This window comes from Pangasianodon hypophthalmus, chromosome 12 (assembly GCF_027358585.1).
Source record: "Pangasianodon hypophthalmus isolate fPanHyp1 chromosome 12, fPanHyp1.pri, whole genome shotgun sequence".
Classification (NCBI taxonomy): Eukaryota; Metazoa; Chordata; class Actinopteri; order Siluriformes; family Pangasiidae; genus Pangasianodon; species Pangasianodon hypophthalmus.
The window spans coordinates 22,956,366-22,964,714 of NC_069721.1; the positions used below are offsets into that span (position 1 = coordinate 22,956,366).

The 8,349-nt window shown below is 39.7% G+C and overlaps 1 protein-coding gene across 2 annotated transcripts in view; it reads right to left on the minus strand.

The window, feature by feature from the left end:
- The window catches only part of thrab (thyroid hormone receptor alpha b), a 158,111-nt gene extending 151,811 nt beyond the window's left edge, over positions 1–6,300 (minus strand). The window contains exon 1 of one of the 2 annotated variants that reach the window (XM_026915338.3): positions 5,933–6,300. The gene's annotated coding sequence lies outside the window, so the exon portion shown is untranslated. Of the gene's footprint in view, positions 1–3,360; positions 5,280–5,932 lie in introns of those variants that run through there. The other variant, XM_053238703.1, reaches the window with a different exon arrangement.
- Positions 6,301–8,349: the final 2,049 nt, after the last annotated feature.

Sequence of the window (8,349 nt, forward strand, 5' to 3'; positions counted from 1 at the left end):
TAAGATCTCAACATAGATTTTTTTTTTTTTTTGGTCGAAAAACACATCAGCCCATATCTGAGAGCTTCACGTGAATTTTTATTGCTTGAATTTCAAAGGATGGGGGATAAACCAATAAATTTGTAAAAATCAGCCCAGAATCGGTCTGATTTTTTACAGAAAGTCTGGTTTCTACCCAAACGAGACACTGAAGCTTGACACTGAAAATCAGAATTCATTACAATTGCTGTTTTCAACATCAGAAGCGGTTCCTCACCTCCCAAAGTGTGACCTGTTAACGTAATTCAGTAATGTGTGTTAAGCAGAGCTTGTTAACCTGCTTTCCTGCCGGAGTGTGTAACGAGATTGGGGACGTGTGACGGCAGCCACCAAGGCTGAACTTTGAAACGGTACAGAAAGTTTGCTGCTGATAAGGCGAGCTGCTCTGCTCAGGAACAGGACTGAATTTATCAGCACACGACCTCCTGGGCCAGGAGCGCAAACACACTACACATTTTTACAGTTTTCCAGAAAGTGAGAGAGAGAGAGAGAGAGAGACAGAGAGAGAGAGAGAGACACAGAGACAAAGAGAGAGGTGGAAATATGAAAACTCTCTATTAACCTAATGTCATATGTCATTTTATATTTCGCAGCATTGTTGAATTCTTAGTACTACATTTTCCAAGTGTCCAAATAAGGGGCATTTATGCTGCATTCAAATGATCTCAGTCAGAACTCGGTCAGAACTCGGAATAACGTCATTTGAGGAGACCGTCCTGAGTTCCCAAGTAGGAATTCCGAGTTGAAGGGGTGTTTTTCTGGGGTGTTTCTTTGGTTTTTAATATTCAGAGGTCGGAGTTACAACCTTGACCTTGAACGTAGCATTGTGCAGGAAACTAATGCTGCAATCCACTGTACTCTAGGGAAAACCCAGACCTCTGACATGGAAAAGTGCACTGGAATGCAATGGCCATTCAATTCGAAATTCCAAGTCGTGAACTCGAGCATCATCCACCTTGCCCGAGTTCTCTGACAGAAACGCGCACGATGTAGCAACAATAATACAGCGGCACACGGTCAACAGTACACAGAATTCCCTTTGCGTTATTTTCTACTTGATGAAACTTGATCTTACTTGATATGTAGCTTTTCTGTTACACAAATGCATTTTAACAGCTTTGTAAGTTTAGATTTGTAACATAATTCCGCCGATTTCAACCTAAACACTCAAAACACTTCACCTGCATTATCTGTCTTTTCTCATCATTAACTGCGCAGAAATAATTCATGCAGATGTTCTTATTATGTTCAAATTCAGACACCAGCCGTACAAATATATGACCTTGCTCTGGGCATCCGTGTTTTTTCCGAGCCGAAGCACTGGAACGCTTTTAGACTGGAACTCGGAATAAGTGCAATGGATTGCAGCATAAGGAGGTAATGAGCAACAGGTGAGTGCTGTTAGTAAACGGGAGCGTTTGATTGGCTCAGCTGAAAGGGGGCGTGTCTGTCAGTGGGGAATTCTACGACGTGGAGTTCACAGAGGCTACGACACAACCTAACTAACCTAACCTATCTAGCTCTCGAACTAGATATTTCAATTAATCACGTAAGGAATACAACACTCGAGAGTGCTTTTAGAATGTTGAAGGAATGTTAGTTCTGTAACGTTACAGCCTAAAGAAGTATTAATGATTAGAAACTGATAGCTACAGGATACGGTATATTACCTTAGAAATATTAGCAGTATTATTTTCCGAGGGTGTGTGTGTTATGTCTCGGTTCTTATATGGTGTGCCAGCAGAGTGTATAAACGTACAGCACGTTTATACACAAATTTACAGCGCATTAATATTATAATAAATTATTTCCAGAGAAAATGAGTGTTAAAGCACACAAACCAACACCACATGCAAAAGTCCTGCAGTAAGGCTTCATTAGTTTGTGTCCGTGTCTCTTTTCTCAGTGTCGTTGGAGGAATGGATTGCCACAGCAACCCTATAATCTCGTTAAGAAATATAACTCATTTTAGCTCAATGTGCTCACTGGGTGCAAATAAACATTATGTCGCCTTGTTTTGCCCTTCGAACGTTCGAATGTGTGAAACACTTCGTCTTTTTGAATTAAAAATGCAAAGTGCTAAATAAAGAAAAAATATTATCATGATAATTTCATCCTGATCACTTCTTATCGATATCTTTGATATAAACACAGCTCATATTTTTAAATAGCCCGCTTCTCGTAAACAGCGCTATCGACAATGTTTTGAAGTGTGTAACAGATATTGCGCAATATATCCCACTTTATACCACAGGTGTTGATTAATTTTTTACAACAACAGCTCTGACATTAGTGCATCTGCCAATCACAGCCTCGTTCTAACATGTTGCCAGTCCTACAGTAACACCTTACACAGGGATTTGTGTGTATGGCTTGTATGTAATCACTGTTTACATTTATAGATAAGTTACATTTAAATGTATATTTTAATGTGAAAGAGTCTAATCTAATCTAATCTAATCTAATAAACAGATAAAAAGCACAACATGCTGTTCTTTTATAAATAAAACTAAAACATGATTAGCGTTGACAAATTGCAGTAGTATAAGAGGAACAAAACACTGTATTGTGTCATTGATTATTTTCCTATAACAGCATACCCACAAGTGTTTTATTCCTTATATATTGTATAAACAATGTCTTCAATGCCTACATTATATTACTGTAGAAGTAAAACAATCTTATTTTTCAAGGGTGTGTCTGGTGTGTTTCATTTCTTTACATGTCAGCAGAGATAAAAAAAAAAAAATTACAGCATGACAAAAACACATAATCTCTTTTCATTTTCTATTTAAACTAGGATTATTAAAGAGTTACCTTCACAATGATAGTGAAAAATGTTTTATGTCATTATCATGCAAGCCAAGCACATTAGAAAACATCATGGATATATAAATAATCAGGGCAGGTGTGGATGGGATTGGTCCGAATTCCTTTGAAAGCAGGCAGCTGTTGGATTTTTTACAAGAGAATTTAAGAAAAAACATTCAACACACACCTCCAGTGTGAACGTCCACCTTCGCTAAACAAAGGTGTGAAACGTTTCCCTAAGGAAGGAATCAAAATGCTGAAACTAATAGCAGGTATGAATCATTAACGCTCCCCATTCAACAGGCGGCTCTTTGTCTCATAATGTAATAATAATCCACACATTATGCACACAGCACATACAGTCACGTCACGTTCATGTCAAATTACACCGCCTGAATTGTAACAGCTTTAAGACGAACACTGCAGATGCAGGCGTATTTAAAAATACAATAACGTTTAGCTGGAGGTGCATTCATTACGGTAAAAAAAGGAAAGTCGCAAATAACTTACACAAATAGGGATTTAAGCTCGACATCATGAAAGCCATCAGAGCTGAGACAGGAGGACAAGAGGGACGTGAGGACGCAGTATTCCTGAGCTCCTGTAACTTTTTTTTTCACAGTGCATGCACTTTGTATAGCTTGGAAAAAGGCCAGGAGAGGTCACATGTGCTCAGTTACAGGTCACGTCAGGATACTGTGGGAAGGAGCGAGCCGTGCACATGTCCAACCATCTCACATGTCCGACGTCAGCAGTGTTCAGTAAAGACAATATATCAACAACAGTCCAATAATCAGCTGCGTAACTGCAATCTGTAAGGCAGGTGTCAATGGAAATACGACAAACACAACACAGCACAGTTCATTGTACAACAGAATTGTACGACTGTAGTGTGGGGATTTTTGTTATCTTATCTTATGGGAACTTTTAGTTGATTCCAACGTGGAAAAACGGTTTTCCTTTTAGAAATACTGCAGCGATAAACTAGTCTATAGAAACACATATCTATACGTGTGTATGCAATACGTGACGTGTATGTTTGCCAAAGGTGTGTCAGCTGTATCTCATTTCTTTACATTGTGCACCAGAAGAACTAAATGTACAGCACAACACTGACAGGAAATATATATATATATATATATATATATATTATATACATGTGTGTCTGTGTGTGTGTGTGTGGGTGTGTGTGCTGTATGTACAAATTATTTAAGAAAAAAATGTGTGGTAAAGCAAACAAACCAACAGTAAATGAAAATCACACAAACACACATATGCTGTTTCTACTAATGAATGTGGTATAGTTTAATTACACACATTTATATATACACTCACTTTAATAGGAACATCTGCTCATTCATGCAATTATCCAATCAGCCAATCATGCGGCAGCAGCACAATGTATTAAATCATGCAGATACAGGTCAAGAGCTTCAGTTAAAGTGCACATCTAACATCAGGATGGGGGAAAATGTGATCTTAGGCAGTTCTGTAGGTGGTGAGAGGTCAGAGGAGAACGGACAGACTTGTACGAGATGACAGGAAAGCTACAGTAACTCAAATAATCATTGTTTACAAACGTGGTGAGCAGAAAAGCATCTCAGAACATTGCACAAGGTTTAAGCTAAGCCTACAGATACATACATTTGTAGAGCACACAAACACACACACATATACACACACAATGACATTGTATACCATTATTCTCAGTACGACAGTAACACTGACATGATTGTGTGTGTGTGTGTGTGTGTGGTGCTGGTACGAGTGTATCAGGTGTAATTGGTGTGTTAAACACCTCCGCATATCTAATGGGTTTGCTACTGCAATCAGAAACACACTAATGAAGGTTAAGAAAAATAAACACGTCACACATGAAAAACGATGAGTCTCTAAACCTACACCAGTAAGGTGTGTGGGTGTGTGTGTGTGTGTGTGTGTGTGTGTGTGTGTGTAATAAAGCACGATACGCGGTGAACGCTGTGTTTAAATCCCCAACAGCAACAACGGCAACACCACACACACACACACACACACACACACTCTATGTCAGCGCTCCTGCTGTGTATGCCTGTGTCCTTTGGGTTGTAACGACCCGGCTGCGAGTTTATCAGCTGCCCCACCATGCAGGTGCACTCTACAGGTGTACAAATACGAGGTGTAGCGTTTTCTGTTTCGTAGAACACTATGTACGTTTACGCTGTGTATATTTACACACACACACACTCACACACACACACTAACACACACCTTTAAGTAAACAATAGTGCACGGCATATTTGTGTATAATAATCAGGTATACAGTGTAACTAGGCCTCTTATCTCATCATGTGCTCAACACTTCTCTGATTAATAAAATGTAAAAACACAAACAGCACAGAATCCCATGGAGGGACATGTAGATAGATAGATAGATAGATAGATAGATAGATAGATAGATAGATAGAATGTGTTGCAAGCTGCAGCTCGCGTAAGGAAACATTGTTTACAGGTGGCTGTGTGTGTGTGTGTGTGTGTGTGTGTGGGTGTACGGGGTTAAACTGTTTTCCTAGTGCAGCTGTGTGTTGCTTTTAAAAACACAAAGTCGCCCTTTTTTTTGCACATGGCGCGAGCTCCACTTCAACTCTCACGGATTAAAGGAAGAAATCCAGAGAGGTGGAATATCGTGTGTGTGTGTGTGTGTGTGTGTAGGGGGTTAAACTGTTTTCCTAGTACAGCTGTGCATTTTCTAAACATCCATCTTTTTTTTTTTTGTAACATCCGATTAAAAATGCAACATGCAAGTCCAAAGAGCTGGAGAATCACGCGCGCGCGCTGGTGTGTGCTGGTGTGGGTGTGTATGTATATGTGTGTGTGTGTGTATATGTGGTGTGTGTGTGTGTGTGTGTGTGCCAGTCGGAGTTTAGGGTAAAGCTGGCTAGCCGAGCTGCTAGCATGCATGCTAAGTACTGTCAAAACCCCCAAGGCTGGCGCGAGCGCCCGTGCACTCGGAGGGAGTTGATAAATAAGGTCGCGCGTGCACGTGTCTGTGTGTGTGTGTGTGTGTGTGTGTGTAGAAGTAGGAAAGAGAGAATCGACTCACCGCGTGAAGATCCGAATGTTTCCCAGCAATGACGACTCTAAGACAAGAGGATAGAGGGAAGTGTGTGTGTGTGTGTGTGTGTGTGTGTGTGTGTGTTCGGTCCCCGTATCCAGACAGAGTGCGCTGTATTCGAGCTCGCGAGCTCAGGGTGCGGCGTGCCGACACTTCGGTGCGTGAATAAACGTAGAGACAGAGAAAGTCAGTGTGTGTGTTTGTGTGTCTATATGTGTGTGTGCTCGCCTTCTCCTTCTTCTTCTTCTTCTTCTCCTTCTTCTTCTTCTTCTCCTCCTCCTTCTTCTTCTTCTTATTGGGACGTGAAGCGGAGAGAAATGAAGAGAGGCGCGTGAGTCGCTCCTCCCTCCGCGCGCTCATGTACAGTACAGCGTACAGCGCGCGCTCTATAAAACAACTCTATAAACCAAATACCGCTCTCTACAGGACTAACACTGCAACATGAACACACACACACATACACACATGCACACACACACACACACACATACACACACGCTGGCATTAAAGCTGTCAATGCATTGAACAGAAACGCTCTAATGAAACATTAAAGCTCTCTCCTGCACGCTGTCACCTCATGACAACACACAGTTCTTCATCTTTTTTGAGAATTGAAATAAAACCCTATTCACTGATTGACCTTTTTATAGTAGGTGGGAATTAGAAGTATCAATTATCTACATGGATGAAGTCACATGACATTTAACTGTCTCACAGATCCTCCTTTTTTCCCTCACATCAAAATGTTTACTAAATCTTTAGCATTTAAAGAACATACTGTTTGTTTGTTTGTTTGTTTGTTTACTGTACTATTTTTGCTTAGTAAAATATCAACATGCAATAAACTAAGCTAACTGAAAAGTATGTTTACTGTACTATTTTTGTTTAGTAAAATATCTGTATTTTTGTGAGGTTTAAACTAACTGAAAAGCACAGAAGGCGAACTTTACGCTGTTCACAGCCGCCATGTTGGATTGATGTCACTCCGTAAACAGAGAGGGAGCTGGTAGCTGAGGTGACTACCTCAAGTTGACGAGATGAAATTTCAAGTTGATAGATGTTTTTTTTTGTTTGTTTTTTTTTGTGCTTTTACTGGTTGAAAGTGGGGAATTACGTTAAGTTGCAACCCCTCCTCAAATGTAGCATAAGTACCTAGATATTTCAGCTCAAAACCTGGTTGCCTCTGCCAGGAAGTTACGATTTGGCCATAGCTGGATCTAGGAAAATAATCCAAGGTGGCGTGGTGAAATGTCATGGAGTTACTGTTACTACACCACAGTTGATTATTTTCCTATAACAGCACATCCTGAAGTGTTTTGTTCCTCTTATACCACAGTAATTTGTCAAGGATTACACTTTTTTTTATTAACAAATGATAAGTTGTTCTTTTTTAACCATTTATAGTTACATTTAATATCATGGAATGCCTACGAGACAAATTAGTTCCTGTTGTTATTTACATTATAGCAGAAATAAACAGATGTTCTCTCACCAACCTGTCTTTTTCTTGCTCTTGAAGTTAAAAGACAAAAAAAAAAAAAAAAACAGTCTGTCATGTTACAGAGAAACCACAAGGTGTAAACTCCTCTGTCCTGAATATTTTCCTGTGTCAGAAAATTACTCAACACCTTCTGACCAATCAGAATCCAGCAGTCATGTGCTATAATCCTCTTTTATTTTAAGCAGCCTTCATAATAATGGTTTACATATTATTTTATTCAGAACATTATTCAGTTCTGTGTCCAGGTTATGTCATTGGCTATTCCTATAGATCACAGGTTCCCAACCCTGGTCCTGGAGAACCCCCTGTCTTGCACATTTTAGTGGTTTCCTGCTCTAACACACCTGGTTAAGCTCTCTTAATAAGGTTAATAAGGGCTGTTAATTAGCTGATTAAAGCAGGGAAAACACTAAAATGTCCAGGACAGAGGGTTCTCCAGGAACCTGACAGCGATAGATAATGCAAGAAGTGAGGAAGAGTCTATTTTAGCAGATGTTTCACATGTTCAGATGACCAATAAATTCCCACACATTATTAAAATACTTCAATCAGAAAGACAGCACAGACTGGTTAAGAAAGTAGAAAATCATATTTAATAAATAAAGTGCAAAAAAAAAAAAAAACTCAAAAAAAAAAAAAAATTGTACCTCAGCTTCAGCAATGACAACAAATAATTACATGTTCCACAAGCCTGTTTCTGCTCTTGTACTGTGTTGCCATAGCAACGTACCCCCCAAAGTATCACGTAAAATAAATATTGTCGGTGCTCTTTGGGTGGGAGTGATAGCGTTACTCTCTCCTGTCAGTCAGAGCAACAATAACTGCCCTCTTCTACATTCATGACTCCCACGATTGATGAGTGACCAAATTGGGGAGAAAATGGAGGGAAACCTAATAAATAATT